Here is a 13,995-nt window from a genome sequence, read left to right on the forward strand (position 1 = left end):
TGAGCTTTCTCAGCTTTTTCCTCTCCACTGTGATTCTCAATATCGGTATCATCTTAATGAAGATTAAAATGTGTTTGCGTTGGGGGAAGCAGGCAAGAATTTTGCAAAAATACTAGCAGAGGTATTCTCTAGTGGGTAAATTATAAAGGATTGCTACTTGCTTCTTAAAATTTTAGTCTTTGCAAATTGTCAGGAAAGACAGTTAATAATATTTTGATCAGGAAAAATACCTCTGTTTTACAAATGACTTAAGATAATCTTTTTTCTCTTCCCTTCAACATCTCTCCTCTTTTAACTTTTCTGCCACGTCCTTCCTCCCTTCAAAAAAAGCCAATAATATTAATTTCAGAGCACAGTGGAGGAATATCCTTTATTTTGGAGACCTCAGAAGAGAGTCTTTTCTCCTCAGCCCAGTATTCACAGTTCCCAGAGGCCCAATTACTACCTGTGGTCACAAGACCATCCCCCCTCCATTATAGGCCCCACCCCCTGGTCTTGTTCCTGGTCCCTTTCCCAAAGTCTCTTCTTCAGACTGTGTCATATCTTACCCAATCGTACACTCCTTCCTGTTCTCTCCTCTCCCTTCCTCTCCTTGTAGAACCCCAGATCCATAATTAGCAAACTTCCTCATGCCTCTAATTTCCTAGCCTGAATATCCTTAGCATCCCTGGTCTAACTGAAACCTGGCTGGCCCCTGAGGACACCACTCCCTGGCAACCTTCACACAGTCCTTTTATCTCAAGGCTACAAGTAAAACATAAAATGCTTCTCATTTCCATATCCAAGCCATTTCTCTTTCTTAAAAGCCCAATCCTTTGATTCCTCTGCCTTCTCATTCACTACATTTTCCTCCTTTCTTTGGTTGACCCCCTTTCTAGATTCTCTCTTTGAAGATTTTTGCTCACTGTCTTCTTCACTTCTACAATTGTCACCATTCTCGGTGATATTCGACATCCACAAAAATGACACATCCTGCCTGTCTGGCTCTGGTCCCCGGGTCTTGTAAGCTTTTTCTTCACCCCATCTCAGCCACCCACACCATGGCAACAGCCTGGTCCTTGTCATCTCCAATAATGGCACTGCTCTGAAACTGCACTTTCACTATGCTACTTCTTAAATACCACCTCCTGTCATTCTAGCTCACCTATCCCACCACACATACTGTTATAACTCTTTAGCCCCCTTGACATATTTAAGTGACCACTTTCTACTATTCATCATTTCTCTTCTGTTTCCACATCCCTGCTTTCCAGTTTAGATTTCATGGTCTGTCACTCGCAGCCAACTAACCTTACCAAACTTCTCTCTCTTCTTCCATCACATTCACCTATCAAAACTGCAACTTGCTTGAACACCTCTCTGCACCAATATTGCTCACTGTCACTACAAAAGTGATACACAGTACCGACGCAGTGACTGGTTGCATCCAAATCATGATTTCAAACCCTAGACGAGCATCGAACAGTACCCAGCAATCCTAATACATTTCCCCGAGAGTTTGCTTTTCCACTATCTGAAATCTCTCTTCAACTTTCTTGTCTCTTTCCACACTTTCTGACTCCCTCACTCCAGCTTTCTTCAATCTTTGTTGATTGAATAGAATTAAGAACTCTCTTCTTTCTAGCACCCAGTAGAAAAATCTACCTACCCCTCATGTTCTCTGCTTTCCTATGTTACCCCTTACTCCTATTACCTTCCTCTTTTTGAGTCTTCGCTACCATCTTCTCTCTCCTTGCTAAAGACTTTGTGCCTTTGATTACTTCTTCTCACTCCTGCATTATCAGCCTCTCCTTTCAACTGGATCATTTTCGTCAGCCCAATAGACATGCTGTGCTGCGTCCTATTTACAGTAACCTCCTTTCCTTTCCCAACACTTCCTTCCACCTTTCTCTTCACTTCTCTTTTGCTGTTCACTTCAAAATATCCCCCAATGGGTTCTGCACTTACTGTTTCCACTTCTCCATCCCCATTCTCTCTTCAGATAACTCCAGCCTGGCTTCTACCTCCACCATTCTACTTCAGTGTTTAGTGTGCACCTAAAAATTTACTTGTCCAAACAAACCATCACCTGCCCCTTGAAATCATCTGCCTTCCCAACTTTCACAGTTCAGATACTAGAACCACCATCTGCCAAGAGGCTCAAGCCAAAATTCTAAGGGACATTTTGCTTCATCTTGTTCCTTTCTTCCTCCTTCTCACTACAACCATTTGCAAATCCTATCATTTATTCCTCAAAATACAGATGGTCACCAACTTATGATAGTTCAACTTATAATTTTTTAACTTTAAAATTGAGTGAAAACAATAAACATAATAAATTACATGAGATTTTTGAGACTTTAACATAAAATGCATAGGTTTTGTTTTAGATGAGTTAGCCCAAACAGAGGCTAATATAACTGTTTTGAGTATATTCAAGGTAAGCTGAGCTATGATTAAGGTAAGTTGGGTAAATTACATGCATTTTCAATTTAGGATATTTTCAACTTATGGGCCATTAACCCCATGGTAAGTCAAGGATCATCTGTATATCTGGAATCTGCCCATTTCTCTTCTAATTTACTATTGCCACTCTCTTCCAGAACAATGTTTTCTTAAATGGGTTTATGCTTCTATTCCTGCCATTCTTCAATCCATTTTGCACAAAGCAGCCAGGAGGAGTAATGTATTTAAGTGCAAATTGGATCTTTTAGCACATCCTTTAATGGCATTCCATTATACATACAATACACTGCAAATCACCTTACCTCCTACTCTTCCTTTAGGGCACAGCCCAGATGTCACTTTCTTCAAGTGTGTGTCCTTTCACTCCACCCCCAAGTGTGAAAAGGGTGTCTTTCCCAGAGCCATTGAGCAGCCTGCTCTCCCCACAGATTTTCCCCCCATCAGTCCTTGTCTACTTCTCTCATTACTCTGAAAATTCCTTTAGACTATATCCCAAGCTTCTAGCACAGTGTCTGGCAGATAGGATGTCCTTGATAACTAATTATAATATTATTTATTAAAAAAAAGAAAGAAAAAAAGAAACAACAGGCCTCAAATGGAGTCACTTGTGCTCAGCCCATGTCATCAAACCAAGACTTACTACTTAACCCTAATCACAGTTTTAGCCTTTCCTAGCAACATAACCTTTACCCAGTCACTTTGGAATTACCTGGTTGCACTTATGAGGGAATCCCTCCATTGATCATTCTGTCTCCTATAGGAAAGTGACCTTGTCTGAAACAATCCACTCTTCCCCAGAAATGTCCTTTCCCTGCCCCCTTCTGCCTGTGAAAAGCCCTTCCTTCATTCGTACAACTCTTCAGAGGTCCTCTCTATCTGCTGGATGGGATGCTAGCGGATGCATGACTCATTAAATAAAGCCAATAAGATCTTTAAAATTTACTCAGTTGAACTTTTTAAAACAACATACATAGATAAATGGTTCTCCCTACTATGTAGGTCTCTCCCTTGTAATCAACATACTCACACTTAACAAACATTACTCTGGTAGGTCCTTCTTGCCGCATGTAATTGATAAAGAAATCTGTTACTGATTTAAGTGAATTGTTTAGTCAATACAAATTTTTTTACCCTTATTTGGTAAAGATAAGATGCATAAGTGAGCCATTTTTGTAGTGCAATGGTGACAGATGCTCAGGACCTTCAGCCTAATGTTCCTACTAAGCACACAAAGATCTATTCTGAGGGCTTACATCCACGAAAGATAATCAGTAAAAATAATAAAATAAGATTATAGTCACAACTATGAGTAAAAACTTTAGCTTGATAATTTTTCTTCTGGGTATAGCTTAAAATTAATTCAAAGCTCAGTATAAAGTGTATCTCTTTTTAATTCTTTTAAACTTTATTTTTTTTCAAAACACCTAAAATAAATATCAAAGATAAAATTTATCCTGTTTTTATTATTTAACTTATTTGTTCACTTAACACATATTTATTGAGAGCTTCTATGTGTCAGGCATTGGGTCAGGTACTAGAAATACAGCTGAGAAAAAAAATTTCAAAGGCTATCTGTCCTCATGGAGCATACATGGAGATAGATTTAACCTATTGCTTTAACTATGCAATCCATTTTTAATGTTTTTTTTAATTTTATTTATTGACTTTTAGAGAGATAGAGAAAGAGAGAAAGAGGGGGGAGATGCAGGAGGCATCAACTCATTGTAGGCACACATTCCCATATGTGCCTTGACCAGGCAAGCTCAGGGTTTCGAACTGGTGACCTCAGCATTCCAGGTCAACGCTTTATCCACTGCGTCACCACAGGTAAGGTGCAGTCCTTTTTTTTTTTTAGCTATAATTATCACAAGCACCATAAATAAGAAACAGAAGAAATTGTGAGAGTGCATGGGGTAGCTAGTCTCCATTTGCCCCTTTATATGCATCCTGCCCCTTCTCTGCTCTGCTCTGCTCCATGGCCTAGAAGGCTGACCTCTTTGAGCTAAACCCATGAGTTTCCTTGCTCTCTGGTTTTCCTTTGGGTTTAGCAGGAAATAGGAGGACAGAAGGGGACCCAGGACAGGGTAATTACCTCTCTGCTCCCTCCCAGCTTGGACATAGTGTGACAGCAGCTGCATTTCTCTTCAGCTTCTGAGAACCACTTTCTTCCTTTGTCCCTCAGACCTAGGTAACAGCTCCCATGTGCTAGCCTGGTAGTCCTCACCATCAGGTTGGTTTCCTTTAGCCCTTGTAAATCAATTCCTCATTGAACTCATCAGTTTTCCAGTTTGAATCTGCTGTCTCTTCCCTGCTGGGATCCTGACTAACTCAGAACTGATAGTTGGGGAACCTGACCTAATTAAGATGGAGGGAGTAAGGACAAAGAAGACTTCCTTGAAAACTTTCCTCATTGGCCCGTCTTACACCTCCTCATTTTCTTCCTCATCAACCTAGAAACAGTTACATGTCAAGAGGAGAGAATGGCTTCATCATTGTTCAGTCCTTTTTTCCACTGCCCTCCCCATTCCTAGCACTGAACCAGAAGCAACTCTTTCTGGTTTCTTTGGAATGGCTTCCCCTCAGATAGGTCTTTATGTTCTCTGTCATTTCTCCTTCTTTCTTACTCTTCCTCCCCAATCTTTTCTGTCCTGTCAATATCCCTAAAATACCTGTACCCTCCTTATTGTGACCTACAATGTAACCAGTATCCCTATGCCTTTTCTCTCAGGGCTCCCATATATTCAGCCACACTCCTCACTGTTTCCATGCCTTTGTTCTTTTCCTGAATCATTCTAACCTCATCTGTCCCATCTGTTGAAATTCTATCTAGTTTAAATGCCACCTGTCTGCAAAGCCTTCCTAAAGGTCTCAGCAGAAAATATTCACTTGTATTATTTTTTGTTCTCATAAATATATTTTTTTACTCTTACCTTTCTTACACTTCCCACATGATTTATAGTTTTGATATTTGTGAAAATGTCTTATTTCTCTCTCATGATTATCAGCTCTGAGAAAGCAAGGACAAGTTTGCCTTTGGAACATCTATAACAATACATTTCTTGCAATGCCCAGCACGTAATATGATGTCCAACACATAGTAGGAGCACTGTAGATTTTAGTGTTGATTTACACATGTTTTATCTCCTATGTTGTAGAAAATTATTCTAATTGACTTTGAGTGATGGATATACAACATAATTGACTGTTCAAGTGATGTAAAGTTGTTTACCTAAAATCTATGTGTTCTTGTTAATCAATGTCACCCTGGTAAATTTAATTTTCTAAATAAAAAAGAAAATATTAGCCTGACCAGGTGATGGTGCAGTGGATAGAGCATCAGACTGGAACGTGGAGGACCCTGGTTCGAAACCCTGAAGTTGCCAGCTTGAGCGCAAGCTCATCGGGTTTGAGAAAGGCTCACCAGCTTGAGCCCAAGGTCGCTGGCTTGAGCAAGGGGTCACTCGGTCTGCTGTAGCCTCCCAGTTAAGGCACATATGAGACAGCAATCAATGAGAAACTAAAGTGCTGCAACAAAGAATTAATGCTTCCCATCTCTCTCCCTTCCGGTCTGTCTGTCCCTGTCTATCACACATACACACAAAAAGAATCAACCAATAATGCATTAATATGTGGAACAAAAAAAAGAAAAAGAAAAAATTAATAAAAATTATTCTCTTATACAAAAAAATTAGTGAAAATATTAGTGTACTCTCTGTATGTGGTCCTTGGCATGGTTATTTGCATAATGTGCTTGTTTATTGCAACATAATTAAATTGTATGGTTAAACCAAGCATTACTAGGGGAAATAGAGCTAAGAATATTTCCTCCAGTTACAATTTGGAAGACCTGACTTTATTCCTCCATTTTCAGTCTTTTAACATTTGAAGATTAATCATGCCAAAATATTTATCATCTCAGGAAAAATAAAATAAAAATCTTTTAAGAGCTTCTAGACACCATATAGCTGTAGAGTAGGATGGGCTACAGACAGATTAATTGAGAAGGAAATGAAAATATGTTTCTCCTAGCTTTGTACTCCACACTTCAAATTGAGATTTCTAAAAGTTGTCCTCCGGGAGGCTTTTGTTATGTCTACTGCTTGGTTTGATAACGTTGGAAGATGAGGAATTTGGGGATTTTAACTTCAAAGAGACTTTTCAATTCTATGTATTCTGTGAAATTAAATTTGGTTCTAAATGATGTTTCTTTATTATTAAGATATATTTAAAATGAAGTAATAATAATAACCATTTATTAATCAATCAATAATTCTTTTAATCTTATAACCAGCTCCAAAGCAGATATGATTGACCCCATTTCATAGATAAAAACACAGAGGCTCAAGATATTAATTGCCATGTTCCAGGGCACTGTTTTCCAGTGACAGCTTTTCCTTTGTCCTATGCTTGTTTTCTTAGACGTGAGGCATAACATCACCAGGGTGAGTGCACATTTGCTTGGCCATCTCTGTACATAGTGCGAATGTTTCTCAACCCTCTGGAACCTGCACTAACCCAGAACATTGCTTTCTTAGGGAGGAGAGCTGCACAGAAAGCTAGGGAAGAGATGGCCTGGCTAGAACAAGGCAGAGAAATGGACCAGACAGGCTACACCCAGAGTGAACCAGACAGGCTGCATCCAGAGTGGACCAGCCGTATTCAGCGTCCTAATGGGCCTTCCTTTGCCTTCTAAACCAACAATAGCTGCAAAGTGAGTCTGTTAATCTGCTAGGAAGGAAAGCCTGTGGAAGGACAATAGAAGGACTTTCTGTCCTGCATGCTCTGAGAACATATATCATCTTCTATTTTAAAAATCACTCCTGTGAAAGCAGGTTTTAAAGTGGTAGGGTGGTAGATTTTTTTCATTGCTTTTTATGTATATTTAAACTCAGTTGTTACATGAGTTGTTTAAACATCAAAAGCCACAAAGACAGAGAGACACAAGAAAAACATTTTTTATTGAAGCTATATTTTTTAATCGAGAAAGCAGTCATCTAAGTGGTTTTTCCTATTTTCCTTCTCACATATAACAAAACACCTCAACAGTAACATGAGAGACAGTATTCAGAAAGCAATTCCAAACACATTAAAAGAGTCACTTTGGAAAAATGAGTCAAGTGAGTTTTTTTCCTCTAAAGACCACAAAAAAAGAAACACACTCCTTTCAGGGCGATAGGTTGGAAAGGGGATAAGAGGGGGAACACAATATCTCATCTAAAATCTTTCAGGCAAGAACTTTTATTACTGCATGAAGCAGAGGTGAACCTAGCTTATAAATGAGATCTTGCAGACGAGGGAGATGTATCTTGCTGAAGTATTACTGTACAGAATGAACCTTTAAAGCCCGGACTCTGTAGGCATAAACCATTGTCAAATAAATCTAAACTGATGTATTCATTTTTAATAAAAGGAAATGTGACATAGCATGGCCACAATAATATGTAATTTTATCTTCGCATTTCAATTCTCAAGGGTTATTTAATTTTCCTTAAAACATTACTGAAAACGACAAGGGCTTAGATGAAAATAAATAGTCTCTTCTAGAATGATATTAATTTCATCAGCACTTTCCTTGCCATTGAGAAACAACAGTAGAATACTTAAATATAAAGGCCCATCTATAGTTTTTCTATATAAAAATTTTAAATACTCAGACTGACACATAAATAGTTAGGATAAGAGATGGCTTTTTTTCCCTTTAAAATTACTTAAGGGCTTTTTATTCGGCTATTTTAATTTTCTATAAAGAAAGTAACTCCCATAGGAAAGACATAAATATCAACTGTGAAAAATAAAGAGAACTGAACAGACATAGTAGTATTTTATTAAAAATTGTTCTCAACATGAATAATCTGTGGGGTTAATTATAGCCCTAACACAAATGACTCCCAAAACTGTTTAAAAAAATGTTTTTTTTAGTATGACATTAGGTTTTTTACTTCCTCTTTTGTCCCTCTTTCTTTTTTCCTTCTTGCATGCCTTCCCTGCTTTTTCAACATAGAATTTAACTTAGTTATATTAAAACCACATAAGCAAGGACATAATTAAATACAAATAAAAGTAACTTGAAACCAAAGACTTTACTGCAACCCTCCATGAAGACCATAGCATCCTTCTGTGTCTCTGACCAAGCAGCCCAGTAAATTGCATGGTGACTCAGGCAGAGGTGAGTCATTGCTTGACTCCCCTCTACAAACACCTACCTCAGAGAAAATTCTAGTTTCTACTCCATGATAGTATCTAATGTAAGGATGCATTTATTATTATTATTATTTATTATTCAGTGAGAGATGGGGAGGCAGAGAGAGACTCCTGCATGCGCCCTGACCAGGATCCACCTGGCAAGCACCCTATGGGGTGATGCTCTGCCCATCTGGGGCTGTTGCTCCATTGTTTGGCAACTGAGCTATTTTAGCACCTGAGGCAAGGCCATGGAGCCATCCTCAGTGCCCGGGGCTAACTTGTTTTAACCGAGCCGTGGCTAATGGAGGGGGGAGAGAATGAGAGAGAGGGAGAGAAGAAGTAAGGGTGAAGAAGCAGATGGTCACTTCTCCTGTGTGCCTTGACTGGGAATCGGACCTGGGACTTCCACATGCTGAGCCAATGCTCTACCACTGAGCCAACTGGCCAGGGCCAGGATGCCTTTTGCAACACTCATATCATTCAAAGGAACAGGTATAATTAATCAAGTAATTTATGAGTTTTATTTTAAAATCTGGATATAATTCAAGGAAAGCTGACTTTCAAGAATATAGTATCTAAAACTTTAGTTTTTATGTTGAAGGGAATTCTAAAATGTTAAGGAGGAAAACAGTTTGGTAGTTCTTCAGAAAGTTAAACAAAGAATTATCATATCACATAGGAATTCCACTCCTAGGTGTTTACCCAAAAGAACTGAAAACAATTACTCCAACAAGTACATATACATACATGTTCATTTCAGCACTGTTCCTAACAGTACAAAGGTACAAAGTACAACCCAAATATCCACCAGTGGATGAATAGATAAACAAATTGTGACATATAAATGTAATGAAGTGTTATTCTGCCATAAAAAAGAATGAAGTACTGATTCATGCTACAACATGGAGAAGAACCTTGAAAACATGCTAAGTGAAAGAAGCCAGACATAGAAAGTCACACATCTGTGATCCCACATATATAGATATTATCCAGAAGAAGTAAATCCATAAAGACAGATGCAGACTGGTGGTTGTCAGGGGCTGGGGCTGGGGAGCAACTGCTTAATGGGTACAAAGTAATAAACACGTTGTGGTACTAGATAGAAGTGGTGGTTCCGGAACATGTGAGTCTTCTAAACGCCACTGAAACACTCAGTTTGCAAAGGTTAATGTTATGTTGTGTGAATTTCACCTCCAAAAGAAAGGAAAGAAGGAAGGAAGAATAAAGAATGAAAGGAAGGAAGGAGAATGGAAGGAAGGAAAGAAAGAAAAAGGAAGATAAAAGAAAGGAAGTCTTCCAGAAAAATGATGTTAAGGAATGAAAACTCAAAGCTACTGAAACTCCAATTATAGCTCAGACAAATATGGATAGGAAACAGGGACAGTTGGAATTTGATGTAAGCAAACATATGGTGAGATCAGGAAACAGAAAAGAAAAGGAAACACAATAATAAGTATCTCATGAACAAAACTATTTCCATAATTTTCATAGATAGACATACTCAACAAAAGTAAGCCCTCTCTATGGAGAACATCGAAGCTCTTTTTAAATGAATGAAATGTAAATAGTAGATATGCTTTTTAAATTTATATTATTGAATCTATTACCTAGTAAATGTCCTAATTCAATCATTTTAGTTGATAATAGATAACTTACTTATATCTTATTAAGTTATATAATTATTATCAAATATATAATATAATTCAGAGAATTAAATATGATCACTCAATCTTATTTACAGTAGAGTTTTGCCTCAGATGGCCCATTTTCAGAAATTAATATAAAAAATTTTTCAGTCTATCTTTGATCTGTTGTCAAAAAATAATGAGTAAATTAGGTTTAAATATCTTTAGCACACCTAACAAAGAACTATATCAGAATAAGGGATGTGGAGCAATTCTTTTTTTTTTTTTTTTATAAATTTTTATTTATTTTTTATTTATTCATTTTAGAGTGGAGAGGGAGAGAGAGAGAGAGAGAGAGGAGAGACAGAGAGAGAGAAGTGGGGGAGGAGCTGGAAGCATCAACTCCCATATGTGCCTTGACCAGGCAAGCCCAGGGTTTCGAACCGGCGACCTCAGCATTTCCAGGTCGACACTTTATCCACTGCGCCACCACAGGTCAGGCCTAGAGCAATTCTTAAATACAAAAAGAAGACTAAAACAGTCTACATGTTGGGTCTGTTATAGAGATGACATGATACAGTTATTTCAAATTATTTTAATGAATAGGATAAATTAATCTGTAAAAAGGAAAAAAAAAGCAATTTGAAAAAAATGAAGACCATGTTGAGTACATTACAGAAGAATAATAGAACAAGTAGGAAAAAGAAAGGGAAAGTGTTCAGAAAGCAATTAGTCTTGGCTATCCCAGGGTTTTGTGAATGATCTAACAGCAGGTGCCCTGGGAGTGGAAAGGGGCCACTGTGAGTGACTAGGACCTGAGGGAAATAATCAGAAATAAGAATAATGAGCGTAAGAGGTACAGGATACAGAATATAGAGAAAGGATGACAAAGTTTACAGGCTGAACTTCAAAGGCTTTGCACAATAAGAAAGAAAGCCAAAGCAGAGACCTGAATAAAGAGTCTGCTGGCAAATATTATGGAAATGTAACATGATGGAACACTAGCTCTCTGAAGGAGGCGGCAAGGGCATGTGCGGGGAGGCCCAGGAATGATGTGTGGAGAGCAGTCACATGACCTAGAACATAAATAAATTTTTAGCCTTCATGTAGATAGGAAAGTTAAATAGATGCTGCAGTTCAGAATATAATTCTCAGAAGAAACAATTTTGAAAAGCCCCAGTCTCATTTTAACTAAAAAGCAGAAACTAGTCACTAGCAATCAGGGATATACTAGGGCCAGAGTTTCTAGAAGTTTCAAGAAGATGCAGGTAACAGAAACTAAAACAGAAATTCCATTAAAAACAATTGTTTTTATTTAGAAATTAAATTTAATGGGGTGACATTGGTCCAGACGAACACATATGTTTCAGGTGTACATGCCCGTAGCATATGAGCTATTCATCGCCTTGTGTGCCCATCGCCCAAAGCCAGACACTTTCTGTCACAACCTATTGAGCCCCTGTCCTCCCTTCCCCCACACCCTCCCTCTGATAACCACTTCACTTTTGTCAGTGTCCATGAGTCTCATTTTTATATCCTACCTATGTGTGAAATCATATAGTTTAAAACAAAATCTTAAGAGCCTTTTTCAAATACCATATATTTGGGACAATACCAAACAAATGGCACAAAGTAAATATGAAAAGAAAATAACTAATAAAAATGATCTGAGAAATATATATATATCACATTTGTAAACAAAGGTGAAAATGAAGGGGCATATTTAACCCTTTGATTTATGCCAGAAATAGTTTTATCTTCACAACCCCTTCAAAAGTATTTATTTATACTTGTGTATAAATACTGGTGTTAAGCCAAGTGATCGCCTATGTCAACTGCTATGATTTTCTGTGCAACACTGTCTCTTTCCAGCTGTGTTACTGAATATTTGTAAGTCTCAGTTCTCTCACCTGTGGCAAGGAGACCTTACACCTGCAGAACGCGCCACCTATTTGTCATAGAAAGCATGATCTGAGAAACTGTGGTGATGCAGTCCGCAATTTGTGAAACATTACATTAATACTAATTTTGTAGTCACTAACATTGTTATTTGTCATTAATGGTCATATAGTCAATATGTCTCAGTCAAATAACATGGAAAGGGGGAAAGGATTCAGCTCAAAATCAGTGCAATGCTTATTTGGTGTAGATTTAATGTGATGCTCAAAAAAATAAGAAGCTCACCGTTTCTCCTGCAGAATTTTAAAAATTAAACGCTATATGTTATTAGCAAGCAAATTTTTGTTATGAAAAAGGAAAGGTGCACAATAAAAAATACTTCAAACTGAAATTAGTCGACTGTAATTAGTGTGAATTATTAAAACACCAGCATAGAAAAGCCTATGTACTCTATTGTGAAAACCAGGTGTTTAAATAAGATAAAACTGCTTCCTGAATCAAGAGGGGATTTGAGTTGAGTTGTGCTTTTCAAATATACAAGAAAAACTGTTTCTAATTGCTAATTTTATAGGTACCAACTTCGTATATTTTATTAAAAAATATTTCAAAAAGAAGTTACCAATGCAATGTGAACATTTGTATGCATGCCAGCTGCTCTCAAGGTCTCCCTGGCCCTGACTAAGAAAGGGAATTTAAATATCAATCTAGCATAGAATAATAAATGGGAAAATGCTAACCAAATTGGGAAAGATAAATTTTCTTTCAGAATCCCGAATTTAGTAAAGAAACTTCTGCATGGATTTTGAATCCTAGGAAGGGCCTGAAAGATGGAACAAGGTCCTCAAAGAGGCAGGAAGTGGCTGGCTCAGGAGATAGGTGGAGAGGTTGACCTTCAAAAGGAGGAGAAAATATCTGAGCCTCGGAAACATGGTGAAGGAAACTGAGTGAAGGGGTGAATGCATACAGTTTACAGAGAGTGGGGTCAAGATTTAAGAAAGGCCAGGCTTGTGGCCTCAATTTTCTTGATTCATTGGGAGGCAGTAGTGCCTTCTGAGCTGTGGGCCAGAAGAGGCAGGTGAGAAAAGGCTAAAATTAAAGGCAAAACCAAATAAAGCATTTATTATTGTCAGAGATCCAGGACTAAAATTAGCCATAAGAAATGGTCAAGTTTTCCCAAAGAATTAAGACTGAAATCTAGAATCCTAATTTTGTTTCACATGGCTATCAGATTATTCTTTCCATTACCTAGGTGGATTCCACACTTTCTTTCATAAATACTCTTTACCAAACTGCCAGAGATACACAACGTTTGTGTTTTGCTCAGGCTGGAAAAAACCAATGCATTAATTTCTAGTTCTTCTAAGATATCCATGCTTGCAAAAATTGGTTCTCCTCAGATTGATAAGAGAAGTCACTTCTAAGTCCCCATATATGCAAGAATCTATCTTTTAGTAATAACATTATTATGAAGTCTTGGTTCTTACTGAATATCATAGTCTCTGAAAATAATATTCTGTGGGACTCAATGCCTGCAATTTCTACTCGAATTACTTCCAATGTCTCCAGGGAAGCTCTGTTTGAGTGTGAAACCAATTTGCTCTCCTCTTCCAGTTTGCTGGGAAACAACTTAAAGTTCTTGCCCTTCTCATTCTTACCAAAAAATCTGTCAGAAAAAGACAAGGTTTGAGTATCTTGCCAAAAAAACTTACCTATATGGTTAGCAATAATAAGTTTCTCTCTGCCCTTATTTATAAAGTCTTTCTTTGACCAAACTCTAACCAGGCTCCTCTGAACTCTTTTGAAAATAAGCCTCAACTTTTAGACTTATTTGTTCATCTCTGCA

The sequence above is a fragment of the Saccopteryx leptura genome, chromosome 4, assembly GCF_036850995.1.
Source record: "Saccopteryx leptura isolate mSacLep1 chromosome 4, mSacLep1_pri_phased_curated, whole genome shotgun sequence".
NCBI classification, from domain to species: Eukaryota; Metazoa; Chordata; class Mammalia; order Chiroptera; family Emballonuridae; genus Saccopteryx; species Saccopteryx leptura.